General features: G+C 41.6%; 1 protein-coding gene across 1 annotated transcript in view; it reads left to right on the top strand.

Annotated features, from left to right (window-relative positions):
* Positions 1–1,260, top strand: part of LOC125285275 (cingulin-like) — a 6,394-nt gene extending 5,134 nt beyond the window's left edge. The window contains exon 4 of the mRNA XM_048229644.1: positions 1–1,260. This exon is cut by the window's left edge and continues 1,278 nt beyond it. The gene's annotated coding sequence lies outside the window, so the exon portion shown is untranslated.
* The last annotated feature ends 9,066 nt before the right edge of the window (positions 1,261–10,326 follow it).

The raw sequence follows: 10,326 nt of genomic DNA, 5'->3' as shown, positions 1-10,326 counted from the left end.
ATAAACAGTTTTAACCAACAGCAGTCATATCTATTTAACAAATGAAATGAGCTTTTAAGTAAAAGATTTTAACCATTTTAGAGAATTGTATATGTGAGTTTCCAATACATGTGGACATGACTACATGATGTACGTATAAAGAGTAAAGAGTCCTCTACACATTTAAGCACTGTGCTGGCTGTAATTTCTCTCTCTCGCTCTCTCTCTCTCTCTCTCTCTCTCTCTCTCTCTCTCTCTCTCTCTCTCTCTCTCTCTCTCTCTCTCTTTCTCTGTACGGGATGATTGTAGAGATTCATGAGAAGGGTTAAAGGCCAGAATCAGGCAGCCTGTAATTTCATGTTCAGCCTGTGAAGGAAGCACTGTATGCCACAATTACATATTTTCAGCCTAAAAATCAGGAGTCTGAAAGCTGGGATGAGGTTGGGTTGCAAACACTCCTTGTGTATATATGAGATGTACTTACTTAGTTTTATTTTGAGAGATGATTGTGTGAATGATCACGTGAATGTACAGTGTTGGTACATAAGAAATGAAGGATTTAATTGTGCTCATGTGTTGGTGGGCTTACTGTCTTAATCTCGGACCTGAAGTGATCCTTAGCCCTTTTTGTCTTTATCTTTCTGCACCTTTAGGTTACTGTATACTGTTTGTTAGAACTCTAAAAATCTACCAGGTTTCCCCACCACCCAAAGTGTGTGTGTGTGCATTTGTGAACTTACTGCTATCTATTTTTTATAAGATTCAAAAGCATAAAAGCAGAATTTTTCAGAACAGAATGTTTCACACAGAATGTTTTAGAATCCCTTTGGGCTTTTAGCCATGGAAGCATTGAACATACTTCAACCCACAACCCTACTCCAGCCAGCATTTAGATTTGGAAACTTTTCTCAAATGAATCGTTTTTATATTTGTGTGTGCGAGATCTCATTCTTCCGCAACAGAAAGAAGAAGAAACAGGCTGAACTGGGTCAGGCCTCTTCCTGTGCCTGTGGGTTGGGGTCTGGCTCTGCTGGGAATCCAATTCTTTAGAATGTCGTTTCACTATTCACCCAAACCATCATCTCATATTTCTTTAAAGTCTCAAATGATGTGAAAGTGTCTACTTCCTAGTCATTTGTTCTTCTGTTTTCTGAGACTGTGACTTTTGGGGAGAAAAAATGTGCATGTGTAATGTTTGAAGGAAATTATTGTAAATGTATCCTCAGCTGTAAGCTTCTTTTCGATATCTCAGAATTAAATTTTGCACAAGTCTTCTCGCTATTTAATTGTTTTCTTGTGTTATTCAGTTGTGAGACAGGGATTTTTTTGTTTTTGACTATCAAATGATGGACATATTTATCTCTCTTCCTGGCAGTACACACAATTGCCTTACGTAATATCAGATCGACAGTATTCTGAACAACAAAGTTTATCAAATTCAAAGGAGCTTTATTAGCATGACTGTTTGGATACAGTGTTGCCAAAGCCAGTGTTACAGATAACACAGTAGAATAACAAAAGAAAGAAAATAGACATACAGCAATGCGGGTAAACATGTGAACATAGAGTAAATAATAGCATTTGAGTGTGTGTGTGTGTGTGTGTGTGTGTGTAGGTCTGTGTACACATATATACATGTACACACATACAGTACATATACATACATACACACACATCTGTGCACAGGAACATGTATGTGTCCGTTAACACAGAGACAGGTTTTTTTTATTTTCTTTTTATTTATTTTTTAACAAATGTAAATAGCAAGAGTAATAATAGGATGGTGTGTGTGTGTGCATGTGTGTGTGTGATGTGTATGTACATGTTTCAGGTTGAGTCCCTCAGATCCACACATTTCAAAATAAATTGTGCTGCTAGGGCAGCAGAGGGCCCTTCGCCAAGGAGTATGGTCATTTTTTCATTATTGTCCCAGTCTTGAAAATGTGGGATATCTCTTTGGAATTTGGGGAAGAAAGCCCGTCTAATGTTTTCATATTTTTCACAGTGTAGAAAGAAGTGTTCCTCTGTCTCAACCATCTCTGCCTGCCAGTGACCACATATTCTTTGTTCTCTTGGAAGCCAGGTTTTCCTGTGTCTGCCTGTTTCTACTGCTAGATTGTGGTCACTGAGCCTGTACTTGGTCAGGGTTTGCCTCTGCTTTGTATCTCTGACAGAGATGAGATACTCTGCCAATTCATATTCTCTTTTTAGGGTCAGATAGCAATTCATTCTACTTTGGGTGGTAATTTGGTTTGTCCAATGTTCTAAATATTCTTCTTTTGCTTGATTCATTATTTCATTGACTCTAATTGATGTTTGGGAAACAGACCTGGACTGAGCTTGATGTGTATTAGTTGTTGTTATTGAGTTAGTTAGCTTCAGTACCAGCTGGCTCAGAGGACTCTTTTCAGGGTTCATCTCCTGGTTGCCTCAAAATGGAGGGAGTTCTCGGGACTGCTGTTCAGGTGCATCCAGAATTTCAAGATTCTTTTCTGTATTGGTAAAGCCAATGGGAAACAGCCTAATTCTGCCCTACATGCATTATTGGGTGTTTTAGATTGAACTTTAAGTATTGAACGGCAGAATTCTGCATGTAGGGCTTCGGTTGGATGCTTGTCCCACTTCGTGTAGTTGTGCATACTGAGTGGACCCCAAATCTCACTTCCATATAGCGCAATAGGCTGGATTATACTGTCAAATATTTTGCACCAGATTGTAGTTGGGATGTTTATTTTGTGAAATTTTCTTTTTATGGCGTAGAGTGCCCTGCAGGCTTTTGCTTTTAGTGCATTCACTGCCATGCTGAAACTCCCTGATGCAGTAATGATTAGACCAAGGTAGGTATATTGCATTGTGTGTTCTAGGGCGGTGCTGCCTAGAGTGAACGTGTATCTATTTTCCTGACACCTTGTTTTTTTTTTAAAAATCATAATTTTGGTCTTTATTGGGTTTACTGCCAGGGCCCAGGACTGACAGTACTGCTCTAGCAGATCGAGGAGCTGCTGTAAGCCCTGTTCTGAGGGTGACAGGAGCACCAGGTCATCAGCAAAGAGCAGGAATTTGACCTCAGTTTCTTGGAGTCTGAGTCCAGGGGCTGTAGACTGTTCCAACTGCACCGCTAATTCGTTTATGTAAATATTGAACAATGTTGGACTCAGACCACAGCCCTGTCTCACACCTCTATTTTGTGTAAAAAACTCTGTTTGTTTTTCTCCAATTTTAATACTGCATTTAGAATTTGAGTACATTGATTTAATTATATCGTATGTTTTACCCCCTACACACTTTTGCAAAAGTTTGTAATATAATCCATCATGCCAAATTGAGTCAAATGTTTTTTTAAAGTCTACAAAACAATCAAATATCTTTCCATTTCTTTGGTATTTTACATGTTTATTGATCAGGGTGTGTAGGGTGTAAATATGATCTGTTGTACGGTGGTTTTTGAGAAATCCAATTTGTTTTTTTACTGAGGGTATTGTGTTCATTAAGGAAGGTTTGTATCCTATCATTTAAAATGCAACTAAATATCTTCCCCAGATTACTGTTCACACATATACCTCGATAATTATTAGGATCCAATTTGTCTCCACTTTTGTAGATTGGGGAAATAATTCCTTGGTTCCAGGTGTCAGGAAAATAGCCAGAGCTAAGGATGAGGTTAAACAGTTTGAGCAAAGCTTTTTGTAATGTGGGAGTGCTGTATTTTAGCATCTCAGCTCTGATGCTGTCAGGACCACATGCCTTTTTGGTTTTTGATGATTTCAGCTTTTGTGCCAATTCTTCTGCTGAGATGGGATAGTCAAGAGGGTTTTGGTTGTTTTTGATCACAAATTCCAAATTTTGGAGTTTTTGCTTGATGTGATTCATTTTTGGGTTTGATGGTATTTCACTGTACAGATTTTTGAGTCAGTCCACGTTGTTGCATTTTGAATCGGCAGGGCCGACTCTTGTGATTTGGCTGTGCTCAAATTGTTCCACATCTCCCAGAACTGGTTGTTATTGATGGACTCTTCAATTTGGTGTAATATTTGGTTGGTGTGATTTATTTTTTTCTTTTTGATTGTGCTTTTGAAGGTTTTTAGTGTTTCACAGTATTCAGTTCTAAGGGCTGTGTTTTCAGGCTGATGATGTTTCCGGTTTGACAGTTGTCTCAGCTGTTTTCTGATGCTCTGGCATTCAGAGTCAAACCAGGCGTGATCTTGTTTTTTTTGTTTTCTTTTTAGTTTTCCTTAGTAGCTCAGCCTTTTGCGCTGACTTTTGGAAAATTAAGTTCAGCTCATTCACAGCCATATTTATGCCCTTTGTATTATTAGTGAACTGTTTGTTAGTGAAATTAGTAATGTCCTCAACCAATTCAGGTGAGTTTATTGCTTGTGCGAATTTTTCAGAGCTATTAGGAGTCCATCTGTAGGTCGAATTAAGTTTAAACAGCTTATTGGGCTCCGTGTTTGTGTTTGTGGGTTTTCCATTCATTTTAAGAAACACATTAATTTGATTATGGTCAGAGAGAGGAGTTTGCTGCCTGACAGTGAATGCATTGAAGGAGGAGGGGTCCATGTCAGTGACTGCATAGTCAACTACACTACTTCCAAGAGATGAACAACATGTAAACCTCCCTAAAGAGTCTCCTTTTATCCTGCCATTAAGTATGTACAGGCCTAGGGCTTGACAGAGGTGCACTAATTCTTTACCACTTTTGTTTACAGCATAATCCAAGTTGTTTCTCTGGGTGAGGTTTGGTGTGATGTATGGGGTATTTCTACCAAACACATGACTATTGCCTTGTGGATCAGCCTGGTCAGGCTCATATCCTGTTCTTGCGTTAAAATCTCCACACAATAGCACATTTCCCTGGGCCTGGAAATTGCTTCCTTCTGTTTGTATTGTGTGAATGAGCTCTTCATCAAAATAAGGGGAGTCCGCTGGGGGGGCATATACTGCGCATAGATATACGTTTTGTTTTGATATGCCAATCTTATTATCAACTTTTATCCAGCAGTGGGTTTTTCCTGTTGTGATAACAGAAATGTGTTTGGCAAGAGTTTCCCTAAACCACACCAAAAGTCCTCCTGAGGCTGCCCCACGTCTCACTGTTTTTTTACTTTGTGGAAGGGTATCAATATTTCCCCAAAACCTGAGGGACAACCAGTGGGTGTGTCTCTATCACACCATGTTTCAGTCAGGATGAGAATATCAACATTTGTAATACACTCAGAATTCAGGGCCCCTGCTTTTCAGTCCAAAGGCTGAGGAGTAGAGGCCCTGCATGTTCCAGCGGCTAACAACAAATGAGCACATTTTAAATCATCTGATTGGACCATTATGAAACAGATATGTAAGCAACAATAACAAACAGGAATGATTTACATCAGTGGACTTGTGGGGGGGGGGGGTTTGACAGAGCCGGGTGCTGTAGGGGCTTGTGGGGGGTTTGACAGAGCGGGGTGCTGTAGGGGGTTGTGGGGGGGTTTGACAGAGCGGGGTGCTGTAGGGGGTTGTGGGGGTTTGACAGAGCGGGGTGCTGGAGGGGGTTGTGGGGAATTACCATCACCAGGGGGTGCAGGGGAGTGGGCTGAAAGATATTTAATAGTTGATCTTGCAGTTCTTGTAGCTGTTTTGTAATGGCTTTCTCCCTGCTTAAATTGTCCTCTTTCATTTTAGCCATCTGTGCACGGAGGCTGTAGTTTTCCTCTTGCACGCTCTTAAGGGTTTCCCTGAGCTCAGTGATGGCGTTCATGTTCGCGCTCTTCAAATGCTGGATCTCCTCTCTTAGTTGTTCAACAGAGCTGCAGTCTCCTGTTTTTGTACGCATCAGTTCTTTATCTCTCTCTCTCTCTCTTTAATTAAAAAAAGCAACACGCTAACAGATCTGTAAATACCCGCAGGAGAGAGCGGCAGAACAAAGCAGTAAGGGGCTTTTGCCAACCTCAGCCTGTATGCTCCATGGGACAACGAGAGCTGTTTCCAGCTCACCGTGTCCCCTCAGGGACACCACATCCAAACCACCGGGCTTGTGTCACACGACGTCTCGCTCAACGTGTGTTTATGCAAAAAAAAAAACACCACTGTGCCAGGCTCCCAGTTCTGCAGAAGCTGAGCTGAGCTGGTTGGACTGGTTGAGGAGTATTTGCGTGTCAGTAAGAATGCTGATCGTGGTTATGGGCCTACTTTTGCAAACACTGACACTGCGGAAAATTAGGAAAACAGCAGCTCGCACGAGAACATGTTCCCGACAAACACGGGACGTCCCCCGGACCTTATGCCGACATTCACGACGTCCCCGATTGGTCCCGAACGTCATGTTCTCTAGCGGATGTTCCGGTGACCTTATTGACGTCTGGAGCAAGTTATCGTTTGGTTATTGCGTGACGTCCGGTTCAGGACTTTCTGGGGACGTCACCGTCAGGTCCCTTGGATGACATTTGCATTTGGTCATTTCAAATACCTCCTAAGGACCCGACAATAACGTTATACCGGGGACATGGGGGGGACGTTTGTTTATTCACACATGGCAGCGGAGTTGAGAGCGCTCTGGCTACCGCCTGCAGGCGGAGACATGACATCCATGCACGACTTCACGTTACACGTCTGGGGATGACTAAAGTATCTATCTATCTAGTCTCTAGCAGTAGCTGCATTAGCCTAACCTGACCCTAGCCAGATGAATTTCGCTCCGCCTAGCTCCACTCATCCATCTGGAACCGATCCATTGAAGTGTTGCTTCAGAAGGCTGGGCCTAATCAAAAAATGCTTGCATATGATTGAATAATACTGCTATTAGTTTATTAAGAAAATGACACCGTAGATCTGAAAGCAGCACATGCTAGCCCGGTATAAATATCCATGTCTACTCATCATTAGTGTAATGCATTCGGAGGACGTGATTTCATGCGTGAAAATATGAGTTGAGTGAACTTGATTGTGTAGTTGTAGATCAAGTCATTAATACGTGTTCATGTTCCGTCTAGCTCTCTCCTAGCAACGCTGAGACTTACAGGATGTAATACCCTACCAAATCGCGCTTCATGTTTTTGTTTTTTTTACCATCGCGGAAATATAAAAGTCGCGCACATAATGTCGCGGTGACCATTACAGGACGCCCTCTCAAAGTCTCGTGGACGCTTTTTAGACCTCCCAACAGAGGTCCGCGGGGACGAAAGGGAACCCTACACAATGTCGAGGAGGTGACGTTCGCCAGGGGACCTTTAGGGGACGTCGCCAGGACTTTATTTTGTTTACTGGGTTTACATCCTATGCTGATAGCAATAACGGTCTCTAATTAAATATGATTACAGTGTCACTGTCATTTTAAGAATGTGACTCGTTTAAGATCATTTCAGTTTTCATTTCATCAAACTTTCATTATGAAGCAGCCAAATACCATCATAAAGCTCTCCCCAATTCCTTCACACATGAGGTATTTGTTTTTCTTTACTTTTCCAAAGCTTACCATATGGGCCTGATGCTAAGATACTGAGCCAAAAGATGATGAGCTCATCCAGCTGAATGATCCAACAACCGTGACATAAACCAGTGTTGCTTAACACTTGGGTCGGGACCCAAAAGTGTGTAGCTGTTTGGGTTGCGGAGCTGTTTTTTTTTGTTTGTTTGTTTTTTTTTTTTTTTTTAAAAACACATATTTAGTTGTACAATGCAACCTTATCAGATCTAATATCAGACCTTTCAGATCTGGTCTGATCGGTCAGATGACACATAGAAAGAAACAAAGGACCCTTGTCAAAAACAAACATGCCGAGTGTTTTGAAAGGTGACATCAGGAGTTCTTGAAGGCTTCACAAATGTATTGCCAAACATCAGCATGTTTCAAACAAATAGGCCTGCAGGAATTTTGCGTGTCTTACCATGTAGCTCACCGTATTCGCTGGCTTGATCGTAAAACAAATATATGGGTCTCGACTTCATGAACATGTTACATGCATCATTGTGGGTCCCAAAGCCAGACCAGTTAAGAACCACTGACATAAAGGATTCCCACAGCACTCGTTCAATATGGCTGTGATCGCTGTAGACGCTGAGTCCACGCCAGATCTAGGCCACGACTAGGCCAGATCTGCTCCTGTGTCAGACTCAGCAGCCATTTTGGATCTTCTTCTACTCTCCTGAATTGTTTGCGAGTCCTTTACCTTAAATAGCCACACTCACTGGAGAAGATCCCAGTCTGATCTTTATTGCATTACTGGCGTCTGCAGTCTGAATGAATATATCTACTCTCATGTTGGTAAACGCGTTTCCCACAAGCTCATTCAGGGGCGGTCTAGCCTTCCAGTTAGTGTGGAGGTCTGCGTCCTGTCTGGGTTGGGTACAATCTGAGAGCAATTAAAGAAAAAACGATGAGAATAGTGTTTGAAACACTTTGAAATATTGATTTTTAACACCTACATTATTTATCGTCATTAACCGCCACACAAGGGGTAAATAAACACATTATAGACTAATTAGTATGTCTTATACTACCATGGTAGTATATGTGCATTATAAACTATCTAGCATGTCCTATAGGCTACTGCTACCGTTTATGTGCATTATCACAATTCAGTCTAGACGCTTTCAGCGAGACTTATCTTAATTATGACCCATGGAAGTAGGCTATGTTGTAGGCCTATGTTTGTATGCCTGACTGACAAAGCCTTGCTTTACTGTTTTGGGTGTTATATAAGTATGTATGTCTGAGTGTATTTATGTCCCATAATTCTCTTCACATTCTCTATGTGATTATAGGGCAGGCAGTCACTTAACATTGGTTGTTCCTAATCCCCCTGTCTGTCTTCGACACCAGGTCTTTACCCCCCCACACACACACACACACACACACACTAACTCTCTCTGGTCTAACCCCCACCCCACCCACCCTCCTGTCTCACCACCCCCACTGTGTGATGTTCCTCTGATGCTCAGTAAGCTTTGGACCCACTGACCTCTTTGCTATAGTCCGTCTGGAACACACACTGCAAGTACACACCCACACACAGGGCAAGATCTTACAGAAAACATATGCATACACACATAAATATACACACAGATTACACACAGACACACATACAGAGAGAGAGAGAGAGAACTACACACATACTGATACACTCTTAAAACGTATGTGATGTTTTCAACACATCTCAATGTCCAGATAGGGACAACTCCGTTTGTGTTGTTTCCAACACATTCATTTTAAGAGTGTGTATAGTTCACAAGATGTGTGGTTCACACATATCAAGTGCACAACGCACACACACACACACACACACACACACACAGTGTCACACACACACAGTGTCACACACACACATCCATCACATGTATATCTGGCTGTCTGTGTGGCGGTTCTCAGTCTATTTGCAGATCTCCCTGTGGTGTTCTCTCTCCCGGCCTTGTAGAGGGATTTAAAATCAGGCCGTGCTAGTTTGCAGTATTGTCGCGGGCCGGCCGCACGCAACACTTCTGAACGCAGCAGGGAGGGGCTGGCGAAGGAGTCAGTGAACTCATGGAGTCTGGTCTGGCTCAGCTGTAAATAATGATTAGCAGGAACACACCTGGCCCAGCGACCTGTAATATTACATCAGAATATTGCTAGTCATGCCGTGTTTTTCACAAACAACACAGAGGACAGGGCTCCCTTGTAAAAGAGATTTGAATATCTCAATGGGACATCACCTGGTAAAATAAAGGATAAATACCCCTCTTTTTTACTTTATTTATCATGTACAGGGCTCAGTTCATTCTTATGGTGTTGCAATAGATAATTGCTTGTCCAGACTCAGTACTTACATAATGGCTAGTCTTGACTAATTGATGGTTGATTTTATTTTTTTGACTAGTATTCAAGGGGGATTTCTCTCTAAACCATGTATTAACACCTCACAGGGACAACTGGAGTTTGTGCGAAGTTGAGAGTATTGTTCTCATCCAAGTCATTGGTCAATAGGCAGAGACTCTTGAAGACTCATGAGACTTTTACAGCATGTATGGCACCAGTGTCACACACCAGAGTTGACATGACTAGACATTATTTAGAATTTGTGCCATATTTTTTTTCAAAGTCAAAGTCAAAGTCTGCTTTATTGTCAATTTCTTCACATGTCAAGACATACAAAGAGATCGAAATTGCGTTTCCTACTATCCCACGGTGGAGACAAGACATATTTTACCAATTAGGTCCACAGACAAACATAACATTCAAGTACACAATATAAAAAGTAAAAATATAAGAAGGCACATACAATGAAGAAATAAGAGCAGCAAAATTTGGTAGAAATTGTGCAATTGTGCATACAGTAGACAGTCAATATAAAAGTGCAAAAGTCAGGCCAATAAATGGCTGAGGTAGTTTTG

The sequence above is a fragment of the Alosa alosa genome, chromosome 20, assembly GCF_017589495.1.
Source record: "Alosa alosa isolate M-15738 ecotype Scorff River chromosome 20, AALO_Geno_1.1, whole genome shotgun sequence".
In the NCBI taxonomy this organism is placed as follows: domain Eukaryota; kingdom Metazoa; phylum Chordata; class Actinopteri; order Clupeiformes; family Clupeidae; genus Alosa; species Alosa alosa.
Note: the sequence above shows the minus strand (reverse complement) of the source record. Positions and strands in the feature narration are given on the sequence as shown.